Here is a 15,571-nt window from a genome sequence, read left to right as displayed (position 1 = left end):
GGTTACTTTTGACTGAAAAGCATGATGATTTAATTCTGTATGATGTATGCCATGATTATATATCTGTTGCATGGGGACATGGGTTATATTATGGAGGAAGTGTCCTGGTGGCTATGCCACAATTATCTAATCTGGTGGCTCTGCCACATATATCTGTTCTGGTGGCTTTGCCACAATTATCTATTCTGGTGACTCTGTCACATTATCTATTTTGGCAGCCATGCTGCATATTTCTGTGGCGTGTAGCGGTTGGGTAGGTCGAGTAGTCTCCCCACATGGTGAAAGGTTGGTATGGGGGTGCATGTGGTTGGATATGGGTTAGGTTTTGCATAAACATGTGATATCTGTTCTGTTCTGTTATGGGCCTATGGGCTCTATTCTAACTTCTGTTCTGGGCTAAGGCCAACTTATTCTGTTCTCTGTGGTTTGAACCGATATAGGCTATGGTTGGGTTAATTTACACACTGAGTTTCCCCAAACTCACCCTTTATTTTCATTCACGCAGGTAATCCCCAACCATAGTAGGCTTGGAGCTGTGACAGATTCAGAGTGGCCACACATTTTGCAAGTTGATTTTCTTTTGGTGAACTGGACATCCCTTTTTATTTACGTTTAAGGTTTTTGGTTCTTTAATTGTAATAAGGCCGCTCAATTATTTTTATGGTTTTAATATGTTTTATTAAGATAGGTATAACTTATATTTAACTGTTGAAATTGAATAGCTTTTAGGGCGCGTTTTCAAAAATAGTAATTGATTTCAAAATAACACGACAACAAGTAAAGCTTCCACAATGAAACTATTTTCCAAAATTAATCACTTTTCCCAAAAATGACTTAATCAAATTGGATTCCTGGAAGTATGCATGACGTTAAGGTGTGGCAATGGTGGTGTGCATGTCTATGATTAGATCCGAAGGGAGCTTGGTACTTAAGCAGTCTGATGGACTCACCTCCTCTTTTCCAGTTTCCTACCTGGTGCTCAGCTTCCATTCCCTTTAACCTGCATTGAAATTATCTTTTGAAACACTAAGTAAGTTTTTCTAGAACAACAACCTGAAATGTTTCGAACGCTTCGATGTGGCATGTCGGATCCGGCTATAACGTCTAGGCCGGGTTTGGGGTGTTACAGGTTGTGTCGTTTAGAGATTCTTATTTTGTCCGAATGTCCCACTGATGTAGTGGAGCATTCTTGTTGACTCTTCAATTTCTTCGTGGGAAAGGGGTGCGTTCTGCCGTTAGATCTCTTACTCGAAGCTCTAGCTTCCTTCTTTTCTCGCTTTCTTTCCTTATTCAGTTCCTCAGCCTTCTTGCTCGATTGACTAATGTAGCGAACTCCCTTATTTCAAGAATCCCGATTAACAATTTGATTTCTTCATTCAGACCTTCTTCGAAGCAATTGCACATTTCTGCCTCCAATTGGATCCACTCACTTGCATACTGACTTAGTCTCATGAACTCTCTTTCATATTCTGACACGATTTTGTTTCCTTGTTTGAGTTCCAAGAACTCCTTCCGCTTCTGGTCCAAGAACCTTTGGCTGATATACTTCTTCCTAAATTCAGAATTCCTATGTGATACTCTCTCTCGGTGCTACTGAGGATACGGTCTTCCACCAATGTAGTGTCCTTAATAGCGACACCGTACATTTCAAACTTTTCTCAGGAGGACATGACAGTTTATCGAGAACTCTCACGGTATTCTCAAGCCAAAATTCGGAATGTTCTGGATCATCATCAATTGTGGCCCTAAACTCTTCTGCTCAATATTTCCTAAGTTTGTCCACAGAGGCCGTACCAATTCTCACGGGTACCACACCTTGTGGTACTTCTCCTTCAGGTCAAGCAGGGGGTGGAGAAGGTCATGGTATATTGGGGTGGTTTCTCAAATAATCCCTAAACCATTCATCCATTATCTCAAAGAAGGCGGCTCTATTTAGGGACACACGACCAAGACACACGCCCGTGTGCTAGGCAGTGTCCTCCACACGACTGAGACACATGGCCGTGTCTCTACCCGTGTGTTTACTACCATGCATTTTGACCTAAAGATTGTAGGTGCAGGGGACACACGGCCATACCACACGCCCATGGGGCTGGCCGTGAATCATACACGGCCTAGACACACGCCCGTATGTCTGTCCGTATGGACCTTTTTGGAGGCTACAAATCTAAGCCAATGTTCACCCTCTATAACCACTCATATTCGCGAGCCTCAATGATGTTTAAGATGGCCTAAATATGTCCGAATACTACCATAAATGGTCTATAGCATGTTAACCTCATCTCATCGGTTATGTACATGCTAATTTATCCTCTTTGTACTTAAGTTTTCCATCTCATTCAAAAACACATTTAGACTTGGGTCATTGTTACAACTCATTGCCAATTATTACCTAACCATCCCAAGTGATTTGGCCACATTTCATATGTCTATTTATAATATACCACATTTAATCATCATAAGAGCATTTAACCACAAACAAGCACAATTAATAGGTCATAGCCTACATCACAATGAGCCATGTCTTATGGCCATATACAAAAAGAATAAGTTTAATATTTAAGCCTTTACATAGGCCAACCAATGACACATATCACAAAATAACCAGGACCTATACATGCCATTGAAACAAAATAAAGTACCTATACACCAAAGCAAAATATGTTGTTAGTGTTGGCAATGCTTCAATCGTCTTCCAATCTTCATGAGTCCACGAGCTCTGTAAAACAGGGAAATGAGAGGGTGTAAGCACTAACATGCTTAGTAAGTCTGGATAACGGGAAAGTAAACGTACTCGTTATTTAGCATGCAATCATATAAGACATTCAGGCCACACATTCATAGTAAAATTTCCTGTCACATATTGATAAACCAACACGATGCGTGATATTCGTGACAGGTTTTAAATATTTATAATGAATCTTTTTTGAAACTAACTATTATCATGATGAAGGCAAGTGTACCTATTGAGCAGTAGTATAGCTTTAGCAAGATCGGATTGTCAAACCCAAAGAAACTAAAAGTACTAGTAATAACTGTCTTTTTATTATCTAGCTTAAGAATAATGGGGTTTGTTTTAACTAACTAATTAACTAAACTAATAATTCACAGAAAATAGAATTGGGGAATTACTTTTGGAAAAACTCGATTGATTAAGACAATACCTAAGGAAAAATCCACCTAGACTTCACTTGTTATTTGACTCTGAATCGAATGATTTATTCATTTGACTTGATCTGTAGAAATCCCTAAGTTATATTATTATCCCTCTCGAGACTAACAACGTCTAACCCTAGGTTGAATAATTGAAATCTCTTTCTAATTAACTCCTTAGGGTTGCATTAACTCGATCTATCAATCCCCTTATTAGGTTTCACCCTAATCCGATAAAATCTTGTCACCCTATCTCTAGACGCGCAATTAACTCCACTTAATTATGACAAATGTACTCTTATATAGGGTCTATTCCTCCTCTGAATAAGAGCTTAACTTGAATCAATATCCTGAAATATTAAAACAAGAATTAAGAACATATAATTAAGAAGAAGTCAAATATTTATCACACAATTCAGATAATAATAACAAGATCTGTCTTAGGTTTCATTCCCCTCAAGTATTTAGGGGTTTTAGTTCATAACTAAAAAGGTAAACATCTCAAAAGAATAATGAATACAAAACATAAAGAAAAACCCAAAACTCTTGAAGGGAAATTGAAAGAAGATCTTCAGTCTTAATAATCAATCGACTTTCTTTGAGTAATTCCCTACTTCTTTTTCTACGTCCCCCATTTTTCTCCTCCTCTAGGGTGTATTTATAGGCTTTCGAATGCCTAAGAACCCCCAAAATTGGCCTTTTTCGAATTGGACTAAACTTGGGCTCGGCAGGGACACGCCTGTGTGCGATTACTTCAGGCCGTGGTCAAGCCTGTTAAATAGGCACAGACGTGTTCTCCACCTGTGTGAGTTGTGCTTCGACTCTGCCAAATTAACACGGTCGTGTGGTCTACCTGTGTGAGGAGGTACAGGCCGTGTTGATTTCGTACGTTGTCCCATTTTCTCCGTTTTTGGTCCGTTTCTCGTTCCTTTCACTCTCCTATGCTCATCTAAGTATAAAATATGAAATTAAGGCATTAGGATCATCGAATTCACCAATTTTAAGGAAAAATCATCCATAAAATGTGCTAAGCATGGGATACAAATATGTATAAATTACGGTTTATCAAATACCCCCACACTTAAGCATTTGCTTGTCCTCAAGCAAAATCTTCAACTCATAATCAAAATAAATTCTTCTCAACTTATAATTTCTATCGATAATATCTCAAAATAATCCACAAGTAATCATACATTGAAAATTAAACTGAAAGAACATCAAAGTTTCAAAAATTCCAAGTTGAGCATTTTATCATGAAAACTTGGGTGTCTCCCCTCATCCAAGTAATTACCTTTGATTCAAAATATCATAGAGTTTCACATCCTCACTAAAGATTCACTCAAATCACTCGAGGTGTTTAAGGACAATAAATGAACCACTCAATAGTCAATAATGAAAAGTCATTACCATAGGCTTGCATGAAAATCAAATCTCCACCACTATAAATTGAGATGAAACATCAATCAAAAGGACTTTAGAGGGTTGTAACGTGGCTTTGGTTAGAGGGTGTGGTCACAAGCTGAAAGAAAGGGTTAGAATCGAGATTGAATTGAAAAATTGCCTAATTAAAAAAATGACTAGTCATCAATTGCGTACAACAGAGCTTTTTCTTAGAATATGGAATTTAACTTCTTTAGTTCAGAAGATCACTACTACTAATATGTATACATGTTTTTTTTTAAGAACAAGTCAAATTACAAAATAGAATAAAACATAGCTAAACAACTATTCCAGCTCAAATCTCGACAAAAATAGGGATCAAATCAAATTAATTTAGGGGATTTCAACAATAATGAGTTATGGGTTAATATTAAGGGTAAATTAATGAATGGGTTGTTAGGCTCAAGGGAGTTCACTAAGGGTTAATTGTGAAGGTTGGCTTTGATGGGTTAAACCTAAGTGCCTTTATCATTTTGACATATCAAATCAAATGGTGTGGTCTTGAGATGCATAATCAAGCAAGTTCTAGAATAACAATTAATACTGACGCACTCATAATGAAAGTGAGCATGAAAGAAATAATAAATGCTCTAAAGGCTCAAAATCTCACAACAATTATGGCTTTTTGATGTTTAAACTTGTGAATTCCAACTTAAGGTAATACCTAAACTTGGAGAAACAACCTAAAAGTTTTTAATTATTCAAAAATCAATTTATCATGCTAGATTCCCCAATGTCTTGAAGTTTAAACAATCAATGCATAAATGCTTATGTTTTAAATCAAGATATATCAATAAACATTATAGACTAATTGAATTTAATTCTAATAATGATATGAGAAGATTGCATGAAAATAAAACAAAATTCAGGGATTTTTCTGATATAAAAGATCCCCCACACTTAAGATGTACATTACCTTAATGTACAAAGATAGATATAATGAAAAAGATAGATTCATAATCATTAGATAAGGAGAGAAGTGAAACTTCCTGAATGATGAATGGATTTCCTTGAATTGGAGTTTTAGAGAATAATCAGCATGAGGGTGGAAGAGGATACTCCGGTGGTGGTAGAGGTTCATTAGTCCATAAGTCCTGCGCTAAAAGAATATTATATCTGGTGGTAGCTATGGTCGTGGTCGAGCAAGGCACGGCAGTCGTGGAGAACCTTTCCCGATGGAGTTTTTTAGTTCCTATGCGAGGATGAGCTTTGGAGCTCTTTCTGACTGTGATCAAATCAGGAACTCTTTAAGAGGTATACTGAAGCATAATTACTCATAATGAAATAGCCGAAGAATAAAAATTGTAAAAACTCAGGATCAAATAGTATTAAAAGGAAATAAAAATAAAATAAAAAATATAATTTCAAAATATAGAGATAAAAATAAAATAAAATAAATAATAGGTGTTTCTAGAGAAATTGGGCACACGGCCGTGGGGCACCCCCGTGTGCTCTAAGCTTAGCCCGTGCATTATGTACTTTTTAAAATTAGGAGCATTGGAGTACACGGCCATGTTGCACGGCTGTGTCGATCTCCGTTCGCTTCTCCCACGCCCATGTATGAAGGTCCATGCCCGTCTTGTTTTGGAAGGTTTGCCCACAATTGCTTTGCACGGGCGTGTCGTATACCCGTGTTAAATTGACAGGTTCAGCCATGGTTTCGAGGCTTAGGCGTGTCACACGCCAAACCTTTTCCCTGTTTCCACACGGTCCTAAGCACGCCCGTGTGCTTGGCCATGTTTGTGTGGTAAACCTGTATTCAAGAGCTCCGTTAGTAAGTTTGGTACTAAAATTTAAAGAAGTTAATACAGTTAGTGCTCGGGTTGCCTCCCGAGAAGTGCTTATTTATAGTCTAAGCTCTACTTACCTTTCCATTGAATGGTCATGGTGGTTCAAGGAGTTTATACTCCTTATTCCTGCTGTGAATCTCATCAAAATAAGGTTTTAGGCGGGTATTGTTTACCTTAAAAGTGCCAAACTTGGGATGAATTACCTCGACTGTGCCGAATGGGAAAATACTAAGTACCGTAAGAGGGATTTCTTCATTCGGTTTTTCAGTGACAATGTGAGGATCTGCGGCATCTAATAAAACTTTATCTCCAACCTTAAGTTGATTTGGAAAGGTATTGAGCTTGTTCTGGCGTAGTTTTGGTTTATCGTGTGTTCTCGGTTGATGTATCTGCCATTCATCTACCTCCTTGATTTGTAGCCTTCATTCTTCATGAATAGTTCATCTACCATTGCTTGAAAATGGCTCATGTACTTCCTTCAAACTCATTTCCTGCAAAGTAGATTGCACCATATTGTCAGTTTTAGTAGAATGGTTTAGACAATCACCTTCAATTTTCGATGTGTTGCCGGAATTGCGAGCTTGAAGGGTGATTGTTTCTTCTCCCACACGAAGTGTGAGCTCACCTGTGCCAACATCAATAATCATTCTAGCAGTTGCTAAAAAGGGTCTTCCTAAAATCAAAGGAGTGTTGCTATCCTCCTCTATGTCTAGAACAACGAAGTCAACGGGAAATATAAATTTATTGATTTTAACTAGCACATCTTCAATAATACCCCTAGGAAATCTTATAGTTTTATCTGCTAATTGAATGCTCATCCTAGTCTGTTTGGGTTTCCCAAGACCTAGTTGTTTAAACATTTTGTAACGCATGACGTTAATACTAGCCCCTAAATCAGCTAATGCATTATTAACATCTAAACTACCAATTAAGCAAGGAATTGTAAAACTTCCTGGATCTTTCAATTTTTTAGGTAGTTTATTCTATAGAATAGCTGAGCAAATTGCGTTTAGCTTCACATGCGAAGCTTCATCCAACTTTCGCTTATTTACTAAAAGCTCCTTTAAAAATTTCACTGCGTTTGGCATCTACGGTAGAGCTTCAATAAACGGTAAGTTAATATGTAATTTTTTTAAGAGTTTAAGGAATTTACCAAATAGTTCATCTGACCGGTCTTTCCTTGTCGCATTGGGGTATGGCACACGAGTTTTGTATTATGTACTTACCAGTTTTGGGTCATTTTGGCCGACCTTATCTTTACCTTTGCTTATCTTAGTTTCTTGCCTTGGTTCTGGTTTAGGTGTGAGTTTCTTGCCTTGGTTCTGGTTCAGGTGTGACTAACCCTTTCTCATCTTAGCTAGTAATCGAGTTGAGTTGCTCCCTTGGGTTAGATTCTGTGTTGCTTGGCAAGCTACCTTGTGGTCATTCAGAAATCAACTTGGCAAGCTGTCCAATCTGAGTTTCGAGCCCTTGGATCAATGCTTGTTGATTCTTAAGTGCTGTCTCAGTATTCTGAAAATGAGTTTCTGACACCAAGATGAATTTGGTTAGCATCTCCTCAAGGTTCGGCTTTTTCTCCTGCTAGTATGGTGCTTTCTGATTTCCTAGGCCTCCCCATGAAAAATTTGGGTGATTCCTCCAACCTGCATTATAAGTATTGTTGTAAGGATTGTTTTGAGATCGAGGATTATTATCCATGTAATTTAACTGCTCGTTCTCCATGTTGTGGCCATAAGGTGGGTATTCTGAATTGCTTGATCCACCTCAATTTACTTCGCACCGCATTACTGGGTGAACTTGTGAAGAACTAAGAAAACCATCAATTTTCTTATTCAAGATTTCTACCTGATTAGAGAGCATGGTGACCGAATCGACATTATAAACACCGGCTATTTTTGTTGGCTTTGTCCCCATGACTTGCCACTGATAGTTATTCAGTGACATCTCCTCAATAAATTCGTAAGCTGCCTCAGGTGTCTTATTATTGATAGTTCCTCCAGCGGCTGCATCAATCATCTGTCGAGTCGAAAGATTCAGGCAATTATGGAACGTTTGAACCTGTAGCCAAAGTGGTAACCCATGGTGAGGGTACCTTCTTAAAAGGTCCTTGTATCTCTGCAATGCATCGTAGAGTGTTTCTAAATCCATCTGCACAAAAGAAGAGATATCATTACGTAATTTGGCTGTTTTAGCCGGTGGGAAATATTTTAATAAAATTTTTTCGATCATTTGTTCCCAAATAGTAATTGACCCTTGTGGTAACGAGTTCAACCACTGTTTAGCTTTGTTCCTCAATGAAACGCCATTAATTTTAAAAGTATCGTAAAATTCTAGGAAATTTACCAAGTGAGCATTGGGATCCTCGTCCTGCAAACCATCAAACTGAACAAACTGTTGTATCATTTGAATTGTGTTAGGTTTCAGTTCAAAACTTTTTGCAGCAATACCAGGTCTAACTATACTTGACTCAGTTCCTATTAAATTAAGTTTAGCATAATCATACATAGTGCACGGAGCAGGATTTTGATTAACAACAATTGCAAGAGGTAGCGGACTTTCTTGTTTTCAGCCATCTCTTCGGTTGTGGTTTGAATATTGTCCTCTTTCTCGTTCTCTGTGTATCTTAGGCTTCACAGCACTTAATTTTTTCATGGACTCCATTGTTCAAAAAACGATTCGCAGAGAAGATAGATGTTTTTACCCACTTTTTAGTTTTTTATTTTTTAGTAGATATTTCTCTTTTGTTTCTGCGAATTGTACGATCGATCTCACTGTCAAAAAGTAATGGTCCTGACGGGTTTCTTCTAGTCATAAACTATAAGAACCTACCAGAAAAAGGGAAAAAGAAGAATTAGTAATAAAAATTAGAATAAAATTTAAATTGCAGTAAAAGTAAATGGCTAAAGTAAATAAAAATCGAGTGTTCCTAATATCTTAGTTCCCCGGCAACAGCACCAAAAACTTGATGCGTGATATTCGTGACAGGTTTTAAATATTTATAATGAATCGTTCTTGAAACTAACTATTATCACGATGAAGGCAAGTGTACCTATCGAACAGAAGTATAGCTTTAGCAAGATCGTATTGTCGAACCCAAAAGAACTAAGAGTACTAGTAATGACTGTCTTTTTAGTATCTAGCCTAAGAATAATGGGGTTTGTTTTAACTAACTAATTAACTAAACTAAGAATTCACAGAAAATAGAATTAGGGAATTACTTTTGGAAAAACTCGATTGATTAAGACAATACCAAAGGAAAAATCCACCTAGACTTCACTTGTTATTTGACTCTGAATCTGACGATTTATTCATTTGAGCTGATCCGTAGAAATCCCTAAGTTATATTATTATCCCTCTCGAGACTAAAAATGTCTAACCCTAGGTTGAATAATTGAAATCTCTTTCTAATTAACTCCCTAAGGTTGCATTAACTCGATCTATGGATTCCCTTATTAGGTTTCACCCTAATCTGGCAAAATATTGTCACCCTATCTTTAGGCGCACAATCAACTCCGCTTAATTATGACAAATGTACTCTTAGACAGGGTCTATTCCTCTTCTGAATAAGAGCTTAACTTGAATCAATATCCTAGAATATCCAGACAAGAATTAAGAACATATAATTAAGAACAAGTCAAATATTTATCATACAATATTAAGATAATAATAACAAGATCTATCTTAGGTTTCATTCCCCTTAGGTATTTAGGTGTTTTAGTTCATAACTAAAAAGGTAAACATCTCAGAAGAATAATGAATACAAAACATAAAGAAAAACCCAAAACTCCTGAAGGGAAATTGAGGGGAGATCTTAAGTCTTGATGATGAATTCGGCTTCTGAGATGGATCAATCGGCTTTCTTTGAGCAGTTCCCTGCTTCCTTCTCTGCGTCCCCATTTTCCTCCTCCTCTAGGGTGTATTTATAGGCTTTAGAAAACCTAAGAACCCTCAAAATTGGCCTTTTCTAAATTGGACTAAAATTGGGCTCGACAGGGACACGCCCGTGTGCGATTACTTCATGTAACACCCCAAACCTGGCCCAGACATTATGGCCGAATCCGACTTGTCATATTGAAGTTTTTAAGAAAACCCATGCCTCTTTCAACGTCCTTCTTAGTGTTTTAAAAGATAGTCTTTGCTAAGTTAATAAAGTGAATGGAAGCTGTGCACCAAGTAGGTATCCAAACAGAGGAGGTGAGCCTAGAAGGTCGCTAAGTACCAAGCTCTTGATTGGATCCAATCTTAGACATGCCCACAACCATTGCCACTTTGGTGCTAGGTTAGGTTTTGAGAAAATGAGTTGGAATTCATTTAAGTAGATATTTTGATAAACCGATTAATTGTATCGTATGTTATTTTGAAAATAATTATCATTTTGGAAACGCGCTTAGGTCTAACTCATATTGTTATCGAAAAATATAGGGTATAAGATAAAATAATCCCAAAAAATAATTAAAATGGCCTTATTACAACCCAAAACCAAATAATAATATTAATAAGATAAAACTTATAAAGAAATAAATCACTACTTATTGCAATTAAAAGAAATGTAAACAAGAGTGTGGCCATCTCCGAGTCCCTCGCAGCTCCAAACCATCTAAGCTTAGGGATTACACTTGCAGTTAGAAACGGGTGAGTTTATGAAAACTCGTGTGTATTCCCAATAACAAACAAACAAGAAATAACACTCAGATCAAGACAATCTGGGCCAAAGCCCTATTTAGTCTTGATATACACTGGGCCGAAGCCTTTTCATAAATCATATCACTGGGCCGAAGTCTTTACTGTAAACGGTATGGCCCTTAGGCCCATTTCAATATCACATGTAATTTCAATGGATGTATGCAAGCCCATTTCAATATCACATGTAATGTCAATGAATGTATGCAAGCCCATTTGGGGAGACTACTCGACCCACCATCTGTTACTCTCCACCCGTACCAACCAAGCTCTCTATGGGGAATAACTCAACCCACCCAACCAAACTCTCCATCGGCAAAGATAGTGCTTTATCATATAACTGGAGGCCTAGCCTCTTTTAATAACTGGGGCAAAGCCCTTTCTGATAAACTGAGGCAAAGCCCTTTTCGATAAACTGGGGTAGAGCCCTTTTAGCACTTCCTCCATCAATATAACCCATATCCCATGCAATATGTCATGTATGCAGAATGTCATGCCCATATTTGAATCAAACAATCATAGTCAAGTCATTCATATCACCAACATATATTCACAATCAAATTCGTCAACCACACAGTCCAAGTCAGTCACTTGCCCATAAGGGCAAAACAATCATTTTTCATATTATAAGGGTATTTTCATAAATTTACCAAAAATCAGGGTTTTCCATGTTCATTACAATTGTCAATATTTTCGAGTGTTTAAACAATGATCTTTAACCCACTTTATCAAATTCGGGCTTTTAGGCCCAAAACCCTTAATAGGCCCTACGAATGCTGATTTAGCCCACTAAGCCTGCTTAATCCAAATTTTACAACAATACTAACCGTGTTAACATGCAACTTTTCCAGATTCCATTTTCTATCAGTTTTACCCAAATGGGCCCGAAAGCCTATTGGGCCCGATTCCAGCCTATTGAGGCCCAACTTACCATCGTGCACAAAATTGCGCTCTTACCTGCTCCATCGATCCAAACACCGAGCATATCATATCTATCGCATCTTTAAGCAAAGGCAAAATCACAAGTTCCTGAAATGCCGAAATTTTAGCATTTCGGCTTTTCGGTGAATATTAATCTAAGCTACTGCGAGGGTTATTACACACCTGTTATGGGTTGAAGTTGAAACGTTTCCAGAATCAATCACCTACGATAACCACCACCTATCACTCAAACTTAACTAATCCAATATCAATATATGTAAATCCTAAGCATATCAGTCATACGGAACATAAGGGCATATTCGTCATTTTACCATACAGGGGTATTACGGTCACTTTACCCTACAGGGGCTTTACAATCTTTTTACCTATTAGGGGTATTTTAGTCATTTCATCCTACAAGGGTGTTTTGGTAAATCTACAAACCAAGGGTATTTTAGTAATTTTGTAAACAATGGTATTTCTATAATTTTTAGAAAGTCAAGGGTATTTCTATAATTGTGTAAACCAGGGGTATTTTGGTAATTTTACAAATTGAGGGTATTTTGGTAATTTCATAAACTAGTGGTATTTTGGTAATTTTACAAACTAGGGGTATTTTGGTAATTCTACCCTATAGGGGTATTTTAGTAATTTCATAATCGAGGGTAAAATGGTAATTTTGTAAATCGAGGGTAAAACAGTAATTTTGTAAATCAAGGGTAAAACAGTGATTCTATAAATCGAGGGTACTTTGGTAATTTTACAAGTCGAGGGAATTTCTGTAATTGGTAAACTAAAGTATTCTAAATAGGGATAATAATACGAAGGGCCCTAAGCCCATTCTCGGCCCAAATGGGCCCACACGCTCGTGTGGCCCTTTTAGTCCAAATCTAGCCACAAATATGAGATTCACCTAGCCTAGTCCAATATTTACTACACAATCAAACAACTTATCCAATTGGGCTCGTAGGCCCATTAGGCCCACATGGCCCCTTTCGGCCCATCGCGACCCGAAGTAGCCATCCTACAGCTAGAGTAGCGAGAAAATACACACCTGATAGGAGACTGGAGTTAATCCACGCTCTGAGCACTCTTAGCTAACGCCCAACCCAAACGAGCACGCCATACAGCGAAAGGGATCAGCCAAGAAAGGTACCTTTACTCTCCTCATGGTTCCCTCTATTTACAGCCAGCTTCGCAACCACTCTTATGTTAGCTTCCCAATGTGGGATCCCTCCAACATTAGAGTTTAAATTCAACACCAACTCTTGCCGCCCCCTGTTAGCAAAATAAATGCTCCTTACTTGCCATGGGATTCAACCCATGCCTCCCTCGAATCTTGCACACGCTACTTGCCACTAAGCCACAAGGCTTTTTGTGTCATATTTTATCCCCAATTAATTATAAGGTCTAAAGGCCAAAGTCCAGGTTCCCTTAAAAAAAAACCAAAATAAATTGCAAGAGCCAAGGCTTGAACCCAGGCTCCCATACAACCTTAATGACGCCACAACCACTAGACTACAAGCTTCCTTGTGTCATTTATTTAACACAATAATTTAAAAACCCTCACCCAAGCATCCAGGTTTTTTTTTCACTTAATACCAAAATTTTTGCTAAAGCCCAAGTTTGAACCAAGATTTCTCTAACACTTCTCAGGGCCATTAACCACCAAAGCAGACATTTAATTGTGTCATTTCATTGCACAATTAAATATCTATACACAACCTCCTTACGGACTCGCACTCAAGGCCCAATACTTCTAGGCCCAAATTCGGGGTGTTACACTTCAGGCCGTGGTCAAGCCTGTTAAATAGGCACGGACGTGTGGTCAACCCGTGTGAGTTATGCTTCTATTCTACCAAATTGACACGGCCGTGTGGTTTGCCCGTGTAACACCCCTCACCCATGCCCGACGCCAGGACAGGGTTCGAGGTGTTACCTGACTTAAACTCAATCAATCACATAAAAACCGTGCCATAAAATTTCAATCAACTTAAAACTTTCCTTTTCACATGCAATTTGTCCCATATATGGGCTTACGAGGCCCGAAACATACATCCGGGGTGGTTCGGGACCCAACCGAGAACTCATGAAAAACTTAGAAAATCTCTTGCATCAAGGCTTCACACACCCGTGAAGGTATAGAGCACTCACCCGTGTGCTAGGGACACACACGTGTCCCGAACCCGTGTCCAAAAACCCGGACATTCTGCCAAAACCACACGTCCGTGTCCTATGATCGTGTCCTTCACACGGCTGAGACACATGGCCGTGTCTATTACCCATGTACTACTACCATGCATACTGACTTGAAAAACTTAGGTGCAGGGGACACACGGTTGGACAACACGCCCATGGGGGCTGTGACAGCCCTAATTTGACCCCAGTTGGAAAGTGGTTTTGGGACCACAAAACCGAGTCATAAAAATAATTAGATGTTATATTCTGTGCTTATTATATGTGAAAGTGCATGTGTGAAAATTTCATCCTTTAATATTGTCATTTGTGAGTGAAATTATTAAATAGGACTTGTGTGAAAATTTTTGAAAATATGATAGGTTATTTTTGTAATGGCCAAATAATTTATGGTGTAAATAAGTGGATTTGCATGTCAAATTTCCCACTTTAGTTGAAGTGGCCGGCCATGATGATGATGATAAGCAAATTATGTATTATATATTAATATTATAATGGTAATGGTTTAATTTATGAAATAAAAAATTTAATTAAAATAAGAAATTATAATAGAATAACAAAAGAAAAACAAAATGTATATTTCATCTTCTTCCTTAGCTTACCCGAACCCTAAAGAAGAAAAGGGGAGATAGCATTCGGTCACTTTGAGCTTGGATTAAGGTATGAAATTCATGTTAGTTTTTGAAATTATAGCATATATTAAGCTAGTTACTAAGTCCCTTACTTAGCCCATGTCAAAATTTTGAATTGGTAGTGATTTGAGTATTCGGCTATGGAAGATTTTTGAAGGGGATGATTGTTGTCTTTATGTTTTAATGAATAATTGCAAATGGGTGATGTTTGAGATAGTTTAATGTTCATATAGGTAGTTTAGATGTTATGAAAAAATCGGCTTGTGTATTGGTGAGTTTCCGAATGTGAACTTAGGTGATAGTTGAGTATTGTTTGTGTTTTAAAATGATGGAATGGAGTGGATGCTTTGATTGTGATATGCAAAAAAAAAAAAAATTATAAGTTGGATTTAAGGTTGTTAAATTGCCATTGTCATTGCCGAAAATGTGTTTAGTTAAAGAAAAGTTTGGTGTTGGATGTTTTAAATGGTTTAGATGGTTATAAATTAAGTTTGAGATAGGTAATATATGTTTTGGGAAAGGTTAATGTTTTTAGGTTGAGTTTGTGTGGCTGGTTCGGTTATAATATGCATGGATAAAAATATAAGTGTATTTGGTTGTTGATTTAGTCAATGTGTTGTAAGAGATTTGATATCTAAGGTTATTTTGTTGTATCCGAATTGGATAAATAAAAAAATGTTTTAATATGTTTATATCATGGTAAGAGTTATGTTTTGATTTTATTCTAATTTGTAATTCGGCATTTGTTCCATGATATAA

The 15,571-nt window shown here is 37.5% G+C and overlaps 1 non-coding gene across 1 annotated transcript; it reads left to right on the top strand.

Annotated features, from left to right (window-relative positions):
• The first annotated feature begins 8,457 nt into the window (after positions 1-8,457).
• On the top strand, positions 8,458-8,564 carry LOC128294561 (small nucleolar RNA R71). The gene has a single exon (XR_008284871.1). It is a non-coding gene; the product is annotated as a small nucleolar RNA R71 (small nucleolar RNA).
• The last annotated feature ends 7,007 nt before the right edge of the window (positions 8,565-15,571 follow it).

Source organism: Gossypium arboreum, chromosome 6 (genome assembly GCF_025698485.1).
Source record: "Gossypium arboreum isolate Shixiya-1 chromosome 6, ASM2569848v2, whole genome shotgun sequence".
NCBI classification, from domain to species: Eukaryota; Viridiplantae; Streptophyta; class Magnoliopsida; order Malvales; family Malvaceae; genus Gossypium; species Gossypium arboreum.
This window is presented reverse-complemented; position numbering and strand designations above follow the sequence as displayed.